The 17050-nt window shown below is 51.3% G+C and overlaps 1 long non-coding RNA gene across 2 annotated transcripts; it reads left to right on the top strand.

Moving 5' to 3' along the window:
- The first annotated feature begins 409 nt into the window (after positions 1-409).
- On the top strand, positions 410-11946 carry LOC144290908 (uncharacterized). Of its 2 annotated transcripts, none has more exons than XR_013358393.1 (2): positions 410-3316; positions 11311-11946. It is a non-coding gene; the product is annotated as an uncharacterized LOC144290908 (long non-coding RNA). The 2 variants fall into 2 exon arrangements; XR_013358394.1 differs by lacking the exon at positions 410-3316 and adding an exon at positions 9918-10958.
- The last annotated feature ends 5104 nt before the right edge of the window (positions 11947-17050 follow it).

Raw genomic sequence — 17050 nt, 5'->3', positions numbered from 1 at the left:
CCAGTCAAAATCACATATTGGAAGTACATAAGTTGATGTATTTTGATGCTCACGTGTCCTCCTGAAAGCATCACTGCCATCAGGACGACATCCTCGTGACTCCCAGAGTTTCCTCGTGGCTCTACAGCCCTGCCCACCCCTCCCGGACCCCTCCCCACCTGTTCATCTGCTTCTGTCAGTGCAGATTCGATCCATTTTCTTTTTTTTTTTTTTTTTAAACAAATCTTATTTATTTATTTATTTATGATAGTCACACAGAGAGAGAGAGAGAGGCAGAGACACAGGCAGAGGGAGAAGCAGGCTCCATGCACCGGGAGCCCGACGTGGGATTCGATCCCGGGTCTCCAGGATCGCGCCCTGGGCCAAAGGCAGGCGCCAAACCGCTGCGCCACCCAGGGTTCCCTCGATCCATTTTCTTAAGGTTTGTAGGAACTAAGCCGCACGGGATGTCCCCTTTGTGGTTTTCTCTGGCTTCTTATGCTGAGGGTCATTATCTAGAGAGGCGTCCACGAGGGCCCTTTATCCTTGGTGCGTACTATTCCATTATTTGTTACTCGCCTGGTTCGCTTTGGGGCCGGTTCCAATTTGGGGCTATTATTATGAATAAAACCACTGTGGACATTTGTGCACCTGCCTTTGTGTTGACACAGGCTTTCAACACTCGGGTAAATGCCTAGAAGTGGATCTCAGCTATTCCGATAGGTACGAAGCGGCCTCTCGTGGTGGGTTTACTTTGCTTCTCCCTCACGACCATCGATGTTGAGCCGCTCTTGACCAGATGCTTACTTGACATCACGTATCTTGGGTGAAGCGTCCAAACCTCTTACCCATCTCTACACTGGCAGTGAGTACTCGGAACCGGAAAGGTTTCCGTGTTTAAAAGCTTATTAACTACTTGTAATAGCATCAAACATGTGGGAATAAGTTGGACAGAAGACATACAGATGCTCTACCCTGAGAACGCGGACTCGGTGAGGGAGGCGAGAGGAGAGGAGGGATGTAGCTTGTTCGCGGAGCAGAGAGGCCTTCAGAATCCAGCATCTGTTTCTCAACATAGGTGTCACGTCAGCACAGACCAGCCCCACAGGGCTAACGCCTGCTGGATGCTACAGCGCGTGGCCGAACCAGAAGGGTTCCCTTAGAGTGCACACTTGCCAATGACACCCACGCCTCAAGGTGCTGGAGAAGACCCCGTCTGCACAGGGCCCACATGGGTGGATCCCCCACATATGACCTCACCGTAAGCAAATCCAGAGTATGTCTCGAAGAACAGACTCTGCGTGTTCTGGAGCAGATCATGGTAGTAGTCTTGATCATTATCTGTAGAATAAAGACCAAGGATCCAGCGGGCTGGGCTTAAAGATGGGATTGGGCTCCCTCGAAGGCTGGAGAAGCACCACCCCATACTTCCATCTCCGTGAAGGGCCCATCTCAACGAGCTGGTGGGAGTGACGATAGGAATGGCAAGAGGACACGGGAGGGGAAGGCCATGGGCCTCCGTCCTTGGTCTACCCCAGGGGCCGGGGTGTGATGTTTCGGCTCATCCTGTGTATGAAGCTGATTGAGGATTGATGGAGACCCAGGAAATCCATTATTTACATCACAAGTATCCCAGGAACTGTTGAGATGTTAAGATTTCAGTGCTTGTTCTGTTAAAGTGAAAGAAGTCAGTGGTTCAAGGGAACGGGTAGAAGAAGTGGCGACGGTGCTAATGAGGAAAACCTCCCTTCGTCCAACCACATGCGTTCCTACCGCCTGTATCCACGCCACCAAGGCCACGGCAGGGTCCGTGGACAAGAACCTTCTGAGCTTGAGTCCGCTCGGGCTTGAGGGATGTAAACAAGTGAGTGCGCCCCCCGCCCCCTCCCACGCTGCCCTTCCTGCAGGGGCGTCTGGAATGCTGGCTTTCCGGGTCTTTGGTGAAACACCTTTAGCCTGTTGTTCTACGTAACTGTTGGTGCGTCACATCAACACCAGTAGATACTATCCTACAGTTCCTTTGGATCAGGAATGTAGAAGCTGCGTGGCTGGGGCTTCTGGCTTGAGGTGTCATGAGGTGAACATCCTCTGACCACCAGCCTGGGGCTGAAGCGTCTGCCGGCGTGCCAGCCTCCTGCCTGCCAGGCCGCCGGGGCCTTCGCGGGCTGCGCGAGTACCCGTGCGGCTAGGTGGCTGGCTTCTCCCCGCGCGCCTGACCCCACAGGGCAAAGCAGAGCCTCGGGGTCTTGTGACCTGGCCTCGGAAGTCACAGTCCATCCTTTTCCTAACGCCCTGCTGGTTACACGGGTTGGCCTGTGCGGGGTGTGTGGGCGCAGGTGCAGGAGGAGGGGGAGCCGGGGATCTGTCTCCCCCACGTCCATGCTCAGACCATGTCCTCTTCGTTCTTTTTAAGAGGAAAACATACAAGACTTAACAGTTGCATCCATCATTTGGTTCCTAGGCTAGGGAGGTGGTAGGAAACAGGGAGAGAAGATGAGAACGATGAGCCATGGGTGCAGGATGAGGGACGAGGAGCCCGAATCCACAAGTAGCCTCGAGGGGTGGGGAGTAGCTAAGACGTCAGGCCCGTCCTGGAAACTGCAGCCTGACTTGAGTGGTTTCCCTTAACATGCAGGCAGCCACTTTTTAATTGCATCAATATGTTTCATTTTTTTCTCAACAAGACTTTGTGCAAAAGTGTGATGTATTGGTTAAATGTTATTCTTTTATCTGAGATGCTTATTGCTCTCAGATGTTTCTGGTCGGGCCTCAGCTCGATAACCGGGGGGTAGCGGGGGGCAGAGACGCAGCCTTGCAGCCCGTGCTGGGGGCCGGATGGAGATGATCTCGGGACCACCATGACCATGTTCTTGGGGCTGCAGCAGATGGGGGGCCCAGACGCCACGGAACCCAGCGTGCTGGACATCAGGCACTTGGCTTCACCCGAGCTGTTGGGAAAGCCGCCGTGAAGCTGCCCCGGGGCTGGGGAGCCTGAGCGTCCCAGGAGAGTGGACAGCAGTGACCAAGCCCTTGCTGCCCGTGAGGAGGATGTACCGAGGCTCAGGGAGGGGTGTCTGTGTCAGTGAAGGGGGTGGGTTGTTCCCAGCCAGACCCCAGGGGGCTGGGGATCAGGGAGCAGGTGGGAATGACGGAGCTGGGGGCCCCTGTCAGCACCCACTGCCGCCCTCTCTTTCCCTGGCGTGGTGACCTTGAAGGTGTCAAGGCCACAGTGATGCTTTGGGTCCAAACAGTGGAAACAGCCATGGTGGAAACCACTCTGAATGCAGTTTGCCGGCCGGTGAGGAGTAAGGAGCAGGGAAAACGGAAGATGATGGAGGTGAGTGGGACGTAGCAGAGGGTCTGGTGGTTGGCCTTGACCATGAGGGTGTCTCGGTGCTTCACGCAGGTCCCAGGACCGTAGCCGTGAGGACAGAGGTGTCCCCAGTGGTCCCTATGAGCTGGGAAGCTCACCCCCTTCTGGACACAGAAGTCCTGCTTACTCTTGGGGCCACAGGGGGCGGGGCGCCTCCCACATTTCTCTGGGTCTGATGCAAGAGGCAGAAACTGTCACCACAGTACAGCATTTCGTCCTGACTGCCAAGATAAAAATAGACATCATCTACCCAGTGAGGCTGTATGAAGTCTATGTTACACACACACACTTGGTTTTATGAACGAAATACTTTTTTTCACTATCTGTGTGGACGGTAGCCACTTCTTTCATTGTCTCTCATGCTGAAATCACTTTGAAATTACGATAGACTCGGGGATCCCTGGGTGGCTCAGTGGTTTGGCGCCTGCCTTCAGCCCAGGGTGTGATTCTGGGGTCCCGGGATCGAGTCCCACATCGGGCTCCCTGCATAGAGCTTGCTTCTCCCTCTGCCTCTCTGTCTCTCATGAATAAATAAATAAAACCTTAAAAAAAAAAAAGAAATTATGATACACTCTAAGGCCTTAGATATTACTTCTCTAGGTCACATACCATATATACAACCTTACCTGACTAGGATTATTTTTTTTCCATAAGAACACACCCTAAACAAACAAACAAACAAACAGAAAAACCCAAAAAGCCCCCAAGAAACTAAACTCAGAAAAAGAGAGCACATTTGTGGTTACTATGGGCTGGAGTGGGGGTGAAGGCAGGGGGTGAAGGTGGTCAAGGTGGGGCAGGGATGAGATAAGTATGCCCTGGGGGCCTAATTACTACAGGACCGAAGTTAATGCCCCTGTGTGGTCTCCAGGAATGTTGCTAAGAGCGTGGATCACACGCGGCATGATGGATGGTAAAGGTCATCATTGCACAATACATGTGGGTCAAGTCGTGCTGTACACCGTAAACTTACGCACTGCTGTATGTCAGTTATAGCTCGATAAAACCGGGAAAAGGGGGGCGCCTGGGTGGCTCAGTCCGTGAAGCCTCTGCCTTCGGCTCAGGTCATGATCCTGGGGTCCTGGAATCGAGCCCCGCATCGGGCTCCCCGCTCAGCAGAGAGTCTGCTTCTCCCTCTGCTCGTGCTCGCTCGCGCTCTGTCTCTCAAATCTTTAAAACAAAATTTTTTTAAAACTGGAAAAGCAGGGATCCCTGGGTGGCGCAGCGGTTTGGCGCCTGCCTTTGGCCCAGGGCGCGATCCTGGAGACCCGGGATCGAATCCCACATCGGGCTCCCGGTGCATGGAGCCTGCTTCTCCCTCTGCCTGTGTCTCTGCCTCTCTCTCTCTCTCTCTCTCTCTCTCTCTCTCTCTGTGTGACTATCATAAAATTAAAAAAAAAAAAAAAAACTGGAAAAGCATGGGACACCTGGATGGCTCAGCAGTTGGGCGTCTGCCTTCGGCTCAGGGCGTGACCCCGGGGTCCCGGTATCGAGTCCCGCATTGGGCTCCCCGCATGGAGCCTGCTTCTCCCTCTGCCTGTGTCTCTGCCTCTCTCTCTCTCTCTCTGTATCTCTCATGAATAAATGAATAAAATCTTTAGGGATCCCTGGGTGGCGCAGCGGTTTGGCGCCTGCCTTTGGCCTAGGGCGTGATCCTGAAGACCCGGGATCGAATCCCACGTCGGGCTCCCAGTGTATGGAGCCTGCTTCTCTCTCTGCCTGTGTCTCTGCCTCTCTCTCTCTCTCTCTGTGACTATCGTAAATAAATAAATAAAATTAAAAAAAATTCTTTAAAAAAAACTGGATAAAGAAAGTTCTCATAACCAGAAAAAAATTGTAACTATGTGGAGTGGTGAAGGTGTTAACTAGCATTATTGTGGCGATCATTTGTGTATCTATAAACATGCACGTATATATTTACGTATACATCACTGTGCTTGTATATGTGTGTGCTTGCATCACTGTGTGTGTATATACCCCTACACATATTATATATATACTTAGTGATATGTGTATAATTCATGTACAGTGATATATGTGAGATACATATATATCTATACATGTCACTATGCATAAAATTACTACATTGTACACATTAAGGTTTTTATTTATTTTTAGAGATTTTACATCGGATTTTACATCAGGCAGGGAGCCTGATGTGGGACTCGATCCCAGGACCCCAGGATCACGCCTTGAGCTGAAGGCAGACGCTCAACCACTGAACTACCCAGGCGTCCCGACCTTAAGGTTTTTAAAAAGATTTTATTTCTTAGAGAAAGAGCATGAGCGGGGGACGGGGAGGGTAGGGACAGAGGGAGAAGCAGGCTCCCCACTGAGCAGAGAGCCTGATATGGGGCCAATACCAGGACCCTGGGATCATGACCTGAGCTTAAGGGAGATGCTTTTTTTTTTTTTTTAATTTATTTATTCATGATAGTCACACGGAGAGAGAGAGAGAGGCAGAGACACAGGCAGAGGGAGAAGCAGGCTCCATGCACCGGGAGCCCGACGTGGGATTCGATCCCGGGTCTCCAGGATCACGCCCTGGGCCAAAGGCAGGCGCCAAACCGCTGCGCCACCCAGGGATCCCTTAAGGGAGATGCTTAACTGAGCCACCCAAGTGTCCGTTGTACACCTTAAACTTACACAATGCTATATATCAATTATATATTGGCTGGGGAAAAAGAACACAATAATTTATTAGATATTAGGGAATTGTTTGTTTTTAAAGGTGATCAATATATTAATTTTTTTAAGACTTTATTCATGAGAGTCACAGAGAAGCAGAGACATAAGCAGAGGGAGAAGCATGTCCCTGCAGGGAGCCTGATGTGGGACTCGATCCCAGGACCCTGGGATCACTCCCTGAGCTGAAGGCAGATGCTCAACCACTGAACCACCCAGGCGTCCCTATTTTTTTTAAAGGATCATGATATTATTATTATTTTTTTTTTAATCTTTATTTTTTTTTTAATTTTTTTATTTATTTATGATAGTTACAGAGAGAGAGAGAGGCAGAGACACAGGCAGAGGGAGAAGCAGGCTCCATGCACCGGGAGCCCGATGTGGGATTCGATCCCGGGTCTCCAGGATCGCGCCCTGGGCCAAAGGCAGGCGGCAAACCGCTGCGCCACCCAGGGATCCAGGATCATGATATTAATACTAAAATGCTATTGCTATTTAATGATGACAATATAATTAAAACCTCTTTTGAAAGTTACATGCTGAAGAATTAAAGAGTGAGATAATAAAAAAGCGAGATAATACGTATATATATATATATATATATATATTTTTTTTTTTAAGAGATGGCATGTGTGCAGTGGCGGGGGGGGGCAGAGGGAGAGGAAGAGAGAATCTGGAGCAAGTTGTACACCCAGCACAGAGCCCAACGTGGGATTCGATCTCATGACCCTGAGATCATGACCTGAGCCAAAATCAAGAGTCAGACGCTTAACCGACTGAGCCACCCAGTTGCCCGTGCTCTATAATCTACTTTAAAACACATCAGAAATACAAAAATAAACTATGTGTGGAAAAGTGTTGGGATCCCTGGGTGGCGCAGCGGTTTAGCGCCTGCCTTTGGCCCAGGGCGCGATCCTGGAGACCCGGGATCGAATCCCACATCAGGCTCCCGGTGCATGGAGCCTGCTTCTCCCTCTGCCTGTGTCTCTGCCTCTCTCTCTCTCTCTCTGTGTCTTTCATGAATAAATAAAAATTAAAAAAAAAAAAAAAGAAAAGTGTTGAGAGTTACTAACCTGGTTAGAGCAGTAATATTTATCAAGAGTTAATTAAGATCAATAAGAATGTGACAATACTCTAATAAAAACAGGCTATGAAGAGGCAGTTTGGAAAGCTACCTACCCAACCTTAAGAAAAATCTAGGGATGTGCAGTAAAATGATGGCCTGCGATTTTTCACCAATCAGATTAGCAAGAATTGTTCAAATTATAAAATCCGGTTTTAAAAGGATAGGGTTTTTGGTAAATAGGTACAAGAATCTGAAAGAGCAATTTGGTAAGATGTGTCAAAGGTCCTCAAGATGACAAGATGACGAGTATATGTGCATGCAGGTGGATCAATATCACATTTCCAGGCCTCTGTCCTACAGAAATACTAGCCCAAGTGCACACACACACACACACACACACACACGGATATTCAGTGTCCCTCCCCTTTGCTTGTCATGGAATTCCGGGTGGTTTCTATCGTGCCTTCAGTTCCAATCCTCTCCTACAAGAGCACCGCTGATGAAGTGCCTGCTTCAGCATGCAAATCTGATCACCAGACTATTTAAAATTGATCACATGTGCTGCGGATCAAGGCCAAACTCTAGCCTAGCAGGAAATGCACTTTTATCTAGTTGAAATTCCACAAACGCTCCAAACCCTCACTTTGCTGTGCACTTGCACGTATTCTCTGACCTGAATATCCCTCCTTGTTGGTAAGGGTGTTGCAGAAAGTGGGTGGCACCCCCAGGAGTGATGGCAGAAAGTTCAAGGAGAGGACTGTCTCCAAACGTGTGGGTGTGTTTAAAGAGCCAGCGCTCTGCAGGACTGGGCTCGGGGGATGGGGTGTGTGGGGGGTGTGGGGTGTTACCACCTTTGACCTAAAGGGAAAAGAGGAAGAACCAGTCCCGGAAGCCAGCAAGAGCATGAGGGCAGCATGAAAGGAGCTGTAGCTTTCACTAGGCATTTGGCTACAGACAAAGCGTGACCCGGCACGGAGGGAGCCAGGGAAAACAGCGTCCTAATCGCCTCCCCGTACCTGCTGATCTTGATCTTGTGCGACTACTCCAAGTTGGTCAAACCCAAGTAGAAGGCAGAAGGTAGAGGTCAGTTGATATAACCCATAGAAGTCAGCTTCCTAGTGCAGAAGGCGGGGTAGAAACAGGTGTATGAGGAGGGGGGTCTAGAGGGACAAAAACAGCTCAAGCATCCTCTCCTTTGGGAATCATTTCTAGATCTTTCAAGACTGTCCTGTTCCTTTCCTGTGTCCTTGTCCAGCTTCTCCTATAGCCTTTCACAAAGAACCGGAGGACTCCGATGATTCATTCATTAGCCTAGGAAACCCCAGCGGGGTACCATTGAAGCAGAAGGCAAGTCTGAATTCACAGGCTCAGAATGAATTCTTGGTTCCACAGCTTACGAGGCTTTACTCTTCGGCACGTCCTTAATTCTGTTAGTAAAATCGTGGTCACGGTAATACTCCACGGTGCTGTCGTGGGGTTGAAAGCAAGCTTCCTCACAGTAGCTGACACCATAGAAGGGGCTCAGGGTGTGACCGTGTATGGGATCTGTTCTGCTGGTGGCTGGGCCTGCCTCTGGGACTAGCCCTCCTATGTGTGGAGAAAGTTACACCTCATGGATCCTCTATTTTGAAGTAGGGCTCGGAAGTCCCATTAGGACGCTTCTCCGCAGCAGGCGTGCAGGCATGTGACGTAGGTCCCCCGACCTGAAAGCTTCTCCTTGGAACCCAGTAGTTGGAAGAGTCAGGCATCACGTGACTCATTTCCTGGTGCAGGTGGTGACAACAGGGATTTCCTTTAGAATTTTGTCAAAGTAGCGACGATGGCGGTATTTTTCTTTTCACGTCTGCCCTGCAGTGTGTCTGACTTTGATCTGCTAAGTTTTTCTGGTCTATATTGTGTCCACTTCGAGCGCAGATAGACTTTATTGCAACGTGAAACTATTCTTAAACTGGTGCCAGTCTCCCTGGGTATCTGGTTTCAGCCCCTGGAGAGCTCATCTCCATCCGCCTGTCCTACTGCTCCTTTCTCTGAAACTTGAGAGGGTTTTTTGCTTCTTAAGCTGCTGAATTGCATTCATGTTCCGTGACGTTTCAAGAGTAGGGAGTTCTTGATGAGGCGTTAGGTAGGATTAGCTGGGCAGGGGTAGGGTGTTCCAAACAGGTGGAAGGTCCTAACAGCTGTTATGATGGTTGAAGAATGCATTTCCCACGTGGATGAAGGAACTAACAGTATAAGAATAAAGGCACACGGCACTGCAGCCACCTGGACAGAGAAGGGAAGGGCTGGGGTGTTCAGGGAAACGTCTCTGCCGGTGCCTACCTGTCTGGTATAAGTCTCCCCATGTGGACAAGGGGTGCCATCACAGCAGTAGGCAGGCATCCCCTCCTGAGGGTTTTTCGTAAACCCAGGACCACAGTTCTGGCTGCGCACAGAGTGGGGAGTCTGAAGATAAGAAGTTATTTTTTTTTCTTAGGTTTTATTTATTTATCCATGAGAGACAGAGAGAGAGAGAGAGAGACAGAGACACAGGCAGAGGGAGAAGCAGGCTCCATGCAAAGAGCCCGATGTGGGACTCGATGCCACGACTCTGGGGTCACGCCCTGGGCCGAAGGCAGACGCTCAACCACTGAGCCACCCAGGTGTCCCTGGAGATGAGAAGTTCTGCCAATAAACATGTCTTATTAGCAGCAAGTGATGTACCAATGGCTCATAACAATGTTTTTATATGGACAAAAATCATTGTGTTGCAGACCCGGCAGTCACAGTACACACGACCAGGGTAATAACAGGTAAGTGAAAATAGGTCCATCCTATGAACGAATAATTTCTACCAAGCCATATCCCACAGCTGAGCGGAAGCCATATGGGCCAAATGACAATTAGGTTCGCACTTCAAAAACACAGGAGATGCGGGTAGCATTAAAATATGTAATTAGTTCGCACAATAAGACACATCGGATTGGAAGCATTTTATGTTTTTTAAAGATTTTATTTATTTATTCATGAGAGACACAGAGACAGGCAGAGACACAGGCAGAGGGAGAAGCAGGCTCCCTGCGGGGGGCCCGACGCAGGACTCGATCCCAGGACCCCAGGGTCATGACCTGATCCCAAGACAGACGCTTCACCCACTGAGCCCCCCAGGCACCCTAGATGCCGAGTTCTGCTTGATAAAATCTGCACCCAGAGGCACCACCTACTTCACGGCCATTTCTGCATCAAGCCCTCGCTGTCCATGCCTAGAGAATACGACCGCAGATACTCCTACGGCTCTTGAGAAAAACACCAGTTTGTGAAAACAGAGTCCCTTTGTCCTGAAGACATGCTGTCGCTGGCGGGTGGGACTCTCAAGGGAATGCAGCTTCCGACCCTCTAAAGGCAGCGGCGGCTGAGGTCGGGACGGCATCAGCCTCTTCAAGTCCCCAAGGACCCCGCTCCTGGCTGGGCGAGGACCGTCCCCCGGAGGGCGCGGGCCGCGGCGTACCTGGCACCGGGCACGGGACGTGGGCGTGGCAGCTGGAGCCAGACAGGTGCTGTCCGAGAAGCGCAGGTGCGCGTCCTCCAAGGACACATCCTGTGGGTGTCCCTCCAAACCACCGCAGGCGGATCCTGGGGGCGAGCGCTTGAAATAAAGTCACCGGAGCTTACCAAGGACAGAGTCTTCTGGGGACTGGCAACAGTTCCCCATCTGTATAAAAGGGGAGAAACCAGGAACTTCATGGCTCTGGTGTGAAGAGGCGAGAGTCCCGTGGAAAGCGTCCAGCGTGGAGTCTTTCCTGCTGGTGGCGAGATCCCACTGGTGGCTGTGACCCACCCCCTCTGTGTGGTGACCGTATTCAATGCAGCTACCCCGAGGTTTGTCGGAGAACTGGCATCCCCGTAAACAATAGCCACCGTGGTGGCCGCTGCATCAGTGACTCTGGAAACTCCCTTCTTTTTTTTTTAAAGATTTTATTTATTTATTCATGAGAGACAGAGAGAGAGAGGCAGAGACACAGGCAGAGGGAGAAGCAGGCTCCATGCCGGGAGCCTGACGTGGGGACTTGATCCCGGGACCCCAGGATCATGCCCTGGGCCGAAGGTGGTTCTAAACCGCTGGGCCACCAGGGATCCCCTGGAAAGTCCCTTCTGAAGAAGGTGGGGGCTGCTCTTGGTGGGCATCGTCTCTGCAGGCTGTGCACATAGCTTTCCCCATTTCCTCTTTCAGATCCCGGAGGAACCCCTCCCCCTTCATCTCATCGGAGACAAAGGACCCGTCCAGGTCCAGCCAAAACGTAGCAACACCACCACCGTGCTCAGGGCCCGGGCGGCAGCCTGGAGATCATCTGATGCAGAGATGGAAACCGACCTTTGTCACTCAACCGTGGGTCAAAAGGCCCAAAAGTGATCTGAAGGGGAAGAGAAAAGCGGGGCCCATTCATTCAGTGGAAGCAGATGAAGGAGAACAGTGCTGTGCAGCCTACATCATTAACCAATCACACGTATGGCGTATGATTTGAATCCTTTTGAATGTATCAAAAATATGTTTAAGGGGCGCCCGGGTTGCTCAGTCGGTTAAGCATCTGACTCTTGACTTCAGCTCAGGTCATGAGCTCAGGGTTGTGAGTTGGAGCCCCGTGTTCTCTTTATCCCTCTGCCCCTTCCTCTGCTCTCTCCCTCTCTAAAAAAGAAAGAAAGAAAAAAAAAAAAAGAAAAAGAAAAACCCACAAAGAAAAAAAAAGAAAGAAAAAAGTTTATAACCCAGAATATAATCTATCTTTGTATCAGTTCTGTGCACATTTGGGAAGAATGTGTGATCAGCTGGTGTTGGTCAGAATGTCTCATAAATAATAGTCCAGTCAAATTTGTTGATACAGTTGTTTCAATCTCCACCTTTGCTGATGTGTTGCCCATGTGTTCTATTCAATTATTTTTTAATGATTTTATTTATTTATTCATGAGAGACACACAGAAAGAGGCAGAGACACAGGCAGAGGGAGAAGCAGGCTCCCTTCAGGGAGCCTGATGCCGGACTTGATCCTGCGACCCTGGGGTCATGCCCTGGGCCGAAGGCAGACGCTAAACCGCTGAGCCGCCCAGCTGCCCTTGTTCTATACAATTATTGAGAGAGAGGTGTGATGATTAATTTTATGTGTCCACTTGGCAAGGTAATGGTGCCCATTGCTTGGTAAAACATCAGTCTAGATGTTGCTGTGGAGCTAATTTTTATTTTATTTATTTTAAAAATTTATTAATTTGAGAGAGAAAGAGGGAGCGAATGAGCAGGGAGAGACGGAGGGAATCTGAAGCCGACTCCCCACTGAGCACAGATACTGATGTGAGGCTCCATCCCACGCCCCTGAGGTCAGGACCTGAGCCAAAATCAAGAGTCCAACGGTTAACCAACTGAGCCACCCAGGCGCCCCACAGTGGAGGTAAATTTTAGGTGTGTTTAACATTTATATATATATTTGACATATAATGGAACATTACCCAGCCATCAAAAAAAAAGTAATATCTTGCCATTTCCAACAATGTGGATGGTAAGCAAAATAAGCAGAGAAAGACAAATACCATATGATTTCATTCATATGTGGAATTTAGGAAATAAAACAGATGAACAGATGGGAAGAAAAATAAAAGAGGGAGAGGGAAGTAAACCATTAGAGACTCTTAACCATAGAGAACAAACTGAGGGCTGATGGAGGCAGGTGATGGGGGATGGGCTAAATGGGTGCCGGGGACTGTTAAGAGGGCACCTGTCACGAGCGCTGGGTGCTGTAAGCGATGGATCACTGAATTCCGCTCCGGAAACCAGTATTGCACTATACGTTAATTAGAATTTAGGGATCCCTGGGTGGCGCAGTGGTTTGGCGCCTGCCTTTGGCCCAGGGCACGATCCTGGAGACCCGGGATCGAATCCCACATCAGGCTCCCAGTACATGGAGCCTGCTTCTCCCTCTGCCTATGTCTCTGCCTCTCTCTCTCTCTCTGTTACTATCATAAATAAATAAAAATTAAAAAAAAATTTTATATAATTAGAATTTAAACAAAAATTTGAAAAAGAAAAACGATAATACAGAAAGACATATAATACATATGACAGTTTGGGCCAATCATCATCATCATCATCATCCTTTTAAAAACATATGACTTATCACATATTGATATGATTTATGAATATCATTTTATCATCTGATGGTTGCACTATACTGTATTGTACACAACACCTTAGCCAATTATGTCATCATATATTATGACTCTATAATACATTAATATATTAATTATGGTAGTTTTATTATTTCTTTTTTTTTAATTTTTATTTATTTATCCATGACAGACACAGAGAGACAGGGGCAGAGACACAGGCAGAAGGAAAAGATGCTCCTTATTAGGAGCCCAATGTGGGACTTGATCCCAGGACCTGGGATCAGGACCGAGCCAAAGGCAGATGCTCAACCTCTGGGCCACCCGGGCGCCCCCTAGTTTTATTATTTCAACGTATTAACACAAATCGACCTATCGGGATGACTAATACGTATCATCATTTAGAACACTTTTACCAAGAAACGGATTACAGATTTGCATAACTTGTTAATAAACAGGCAAGTCCTTCTGTCTCAGGCATCGCGCCACACACGTCACCGGCACTTCCTCCGGGAGCTCCCCGGTCCTGCGGAGACACCGCCCGCCGCTAGAGGGCGATGGGACTCGACTCGTTGGCCCCAGAGGGACGGCGGACCCCGCGCCACGCGCGCGCCTTCTGGGACTTGTAGTTCGCGGCCGCGTGGTGCGCAGGCGCACTGCGGAGTTGGTCCCGGGCGCGCGTGCGGGGGGCGGTGGCGGCGGCGGCGGCGTGAGTTAACCGGGCGGGGGCGGGAGGCGGGAGCCGGAGGGAGGAGGGAGGAGGGAGGAGAGAGGGGCGAGGGGGGAGGGGGGCGGGGGCCAGCGGGGCGGCGTCCGCGCGGCGCGCCGGGGCAGGAGCTGGTGGCACCTGCGCGCCCCGGGGTCGTGCAGCTGCAGGCGGTGCCGCGCCCGACGCCAGGTGTGCAGGGTCCTCGCGGGAAGGGAAACGCCCCGCACCTGTTTGCTCGACGGCGGAGAGCGGTTGGCGCCCCGGACTCCCCTGGGCTAGCCGGCGGCTCCCCGGGGCCGTTGTGCCTGCCCCCCCGCGCCCCCCGGGCAGAGTCTGGGGACCTGCTGGCGGTCGTGCCGGGGGAGGGGGAGGGGCGCCCGGAACAGCCCCCCGGAGCCGAGGGCGGGCCCCGAGTGACCCCGTGGCGTCGGGATTGCGGTGGCACCAGGGTCCGCTCCACTTATGCGCCGACCGCCCGGCAGCGGGTGAGGACGCCGCTGTGCCCGGGCCCAGCCCCAAGCGCTCCGGTCTCGCCCCTCCTTGGGGTGCATTTCAGGGTCTCTGCGAGGAAGCCCCCGGGGAGGAAGGACGAGTTTCTGTGGTTGGAACGTTGGGACGGAAAATCCTGAGCCTCCTGCCCCGGGCCTGGGTGAAGGAGGGGGCGGAAGGGGCCAGCGACAGGCACCCTCGTGGGCAGGAGGGCGGGAGGGACTTGGGTGGGGGCCCGGGCCTGCACCTGCACCCATTGCCCTGAGCCACGGGGGAAAGTCCCAAGGGCACAGACGGGATGTGGGGCGGTGTGGGGCACAGGGTGGCGGATGCCCCCCGGCCCCGGGAGCTCCCAGGAGCCCTGCCTCGGTGGGGCTCTGGTGTTGGTGAGCGTCCAGGGGCGGCCTGACTTCCTCTCTCAGGTTCTGGCGGCCCCGAGTGTGACACCAGGGGTCAGCAGGGCCCTGCTCCCTCCTGAGGCTCCAGGGACCCTTCCAGCGTCTGAGGGTCCTCCTCAACCCTCCGTGTCCCTTGGCTTGCCGCTGTGTTACTCGTGTCTCGTCCACTGTCACGTGGCCTTCTCCCTGTGTCCGCATCTCTTTCGAGGACACCTCCTTAGCGCGTCAGGGCCCACCCTCCTGCAGTGCGACTTGGTCACATCTGCAGATTTCCTGTTTGCAAAGAAGGTCACCTTTACCGGTACCGGAGGGGCAGGACTTGAACGTGCCATTTAGAGGACCTGATTGAGCGCAGGGCAGTCCTCAGCAGCAGGTGTTTGCCGGGTGCAGCTCAGGTGTCCTTCCAGAGACACATCTGATGCCCTGGGGGTGGCCCAGCCCAGCCCTCGGGCCGCATAGCTCAGACCGCGCACACCCCGTGAGTCAGAGCCAGCTCTAGCTCTCGGGCGAATTCGGCTGCATATACTCTCCGGCTCCCCTCCTAGATTTTCAAGTTTTTTTTCCCCATTTTATCTCAGTTTTGTTTCATGAATGGTTTGTAAAAGAAGTTGGTGTTCCAGATCATGTCTTCCTTGATAATTTAAACAGTTACAGGTCCTTCCTGGAGTTAGCCATGCTACTGTTTGGTGTGTATCCTTGCCAGCTTTCTGCCATGTTGCCATATGTTACATGTATGGGTTAGATATACACAGTTATATATATTTAACTGTAGACAACTTTTTTTCCAGGTTTTATTGTTATTTTTTTAAGATTTTACTTATTTATTCATGAGAGACACACAGAGAGGCAGAGACACAGGCAGAGGGAGAAGCAGGCTCCCTGCTCGATCCCAGGACCCCAGGGTCACACCCTAAGCCCAAGGCAGACGCTCAACCATGAGCCACCCAGGCATCCCTATTATTATTATTTTTTGAAATAGCTTCGTTTAGATAGAAGCCACATACCGTACAATTCATTCATTTTGAGTATACAGTTAAGTGATTTACAGGATGTGCACAGAGTTGTACGATCACCGTGTCTGTCTAAGTCTGGAACATGGTGTCTGTTATCATCCCCAAAGAAACCCTGTCCCGTGAGCAGTTACCTCCCATCCCCATTCTCTAGCCCCTGCCAAAAATGAATCTACTTCCTGCCTGTAGGTATGCCTGCCTGTTCTGGACGTCACACACGTGGACTCACACCGTGGGGCCTCCTGTGTCAGGTTCTCACCGCGTGCTGTGTTTCCAAGGTCCGTCCATGTGTGTGTGTCAGAGCTTCACTTCTTTTTAAGGCCGAATGACAAGCCACTGTGGGCAGAGCACCCGCTCATCTGTTGACGGACACGTGGGTTGCTTCCACCCTTTGGCAAGTCTGAGTCTTGCTGCCATGAGCATTTGTGAACAAGTTTGTGTGGACGTACGTTTTCGTTTCTCTTGGGCAGGTAGCAGGAGTGGAATCTCCGGGTCACGTGTTAACTCTACGACCATGTGAAGAACCACCAGGCTGTCTGCCCCGGTGCGGGCCCCATTGTCTGCTCCCGCCCGTGGTGCGCAAGGGGTTCCATCTCTCCCCGTTCTCACCAACCCCTGTTCCTGCCTTTCTGACTCTAGTCATCCTGCCGGGGTTGAGGCGCCGCCTCACTGTGGGTTTGATTTGTATTTGCCCAGTGACTCGTGACGTTGAGCATCTTTTCCGTGTGCTGCTTGGTCATCTGAGTATTGCCTCTGGAGAGGTGTCTATTCTTTTTTTTTTTTTTTTTTTTTTGAGGTGTCTATTCTTAAGTGAGCTCTTTATTTGGAAGTGATTTGCAGGCAACAGAAGAGACGCACGGATGGTGTGCAGAGCCCCTGTGTGCCTTCCCACAGCTCCCCCCAACCTGTGCGTGTGCTCAGGGGGCTTCTCGTTCACCCTCACCCCAAGGCACCTTGTGAGGATTCTTGTGTCCTAATCGCCCTTCCCTAGGAAATTCTTTCTGGGGGGGAGGCTACTATTTTTTTAGGCATTTATTTGTGAATGAATTATAGCCTCCTAAGATGTAGAAACGGGGCAGGCTCCCCAGTACCCATGACCCACCTTCCCCCATTGGCAGCTCTCACAACAGTGATCAAAGCCAGCACATTGACACTGACCAGAACCCCCATGAAAATGTAATACCACAGGTGTCTTAGTGTGCGGGGTCCGCTGTA

The sequence above is a fragment of the Canis aureus genome, chromosome 19 (genome assembly GCF_053574225.1).
Source record: "Canis aureus isolate CA01 chromosome 19, VMU_Caureus_v.1.0, whole genome shotgun sequence".
Classification (NCBI taxonomy): domain Eukaryota; kingdom Metazoa; phylum Chordata; class Mammalia; order Carnivora; family Canidae; genus Canis; species Canis aureus.
Note: the sequence above shows the minus strand (reverse complement) of the source record. Positions and strands in the feature narration are given on the sequence as shown.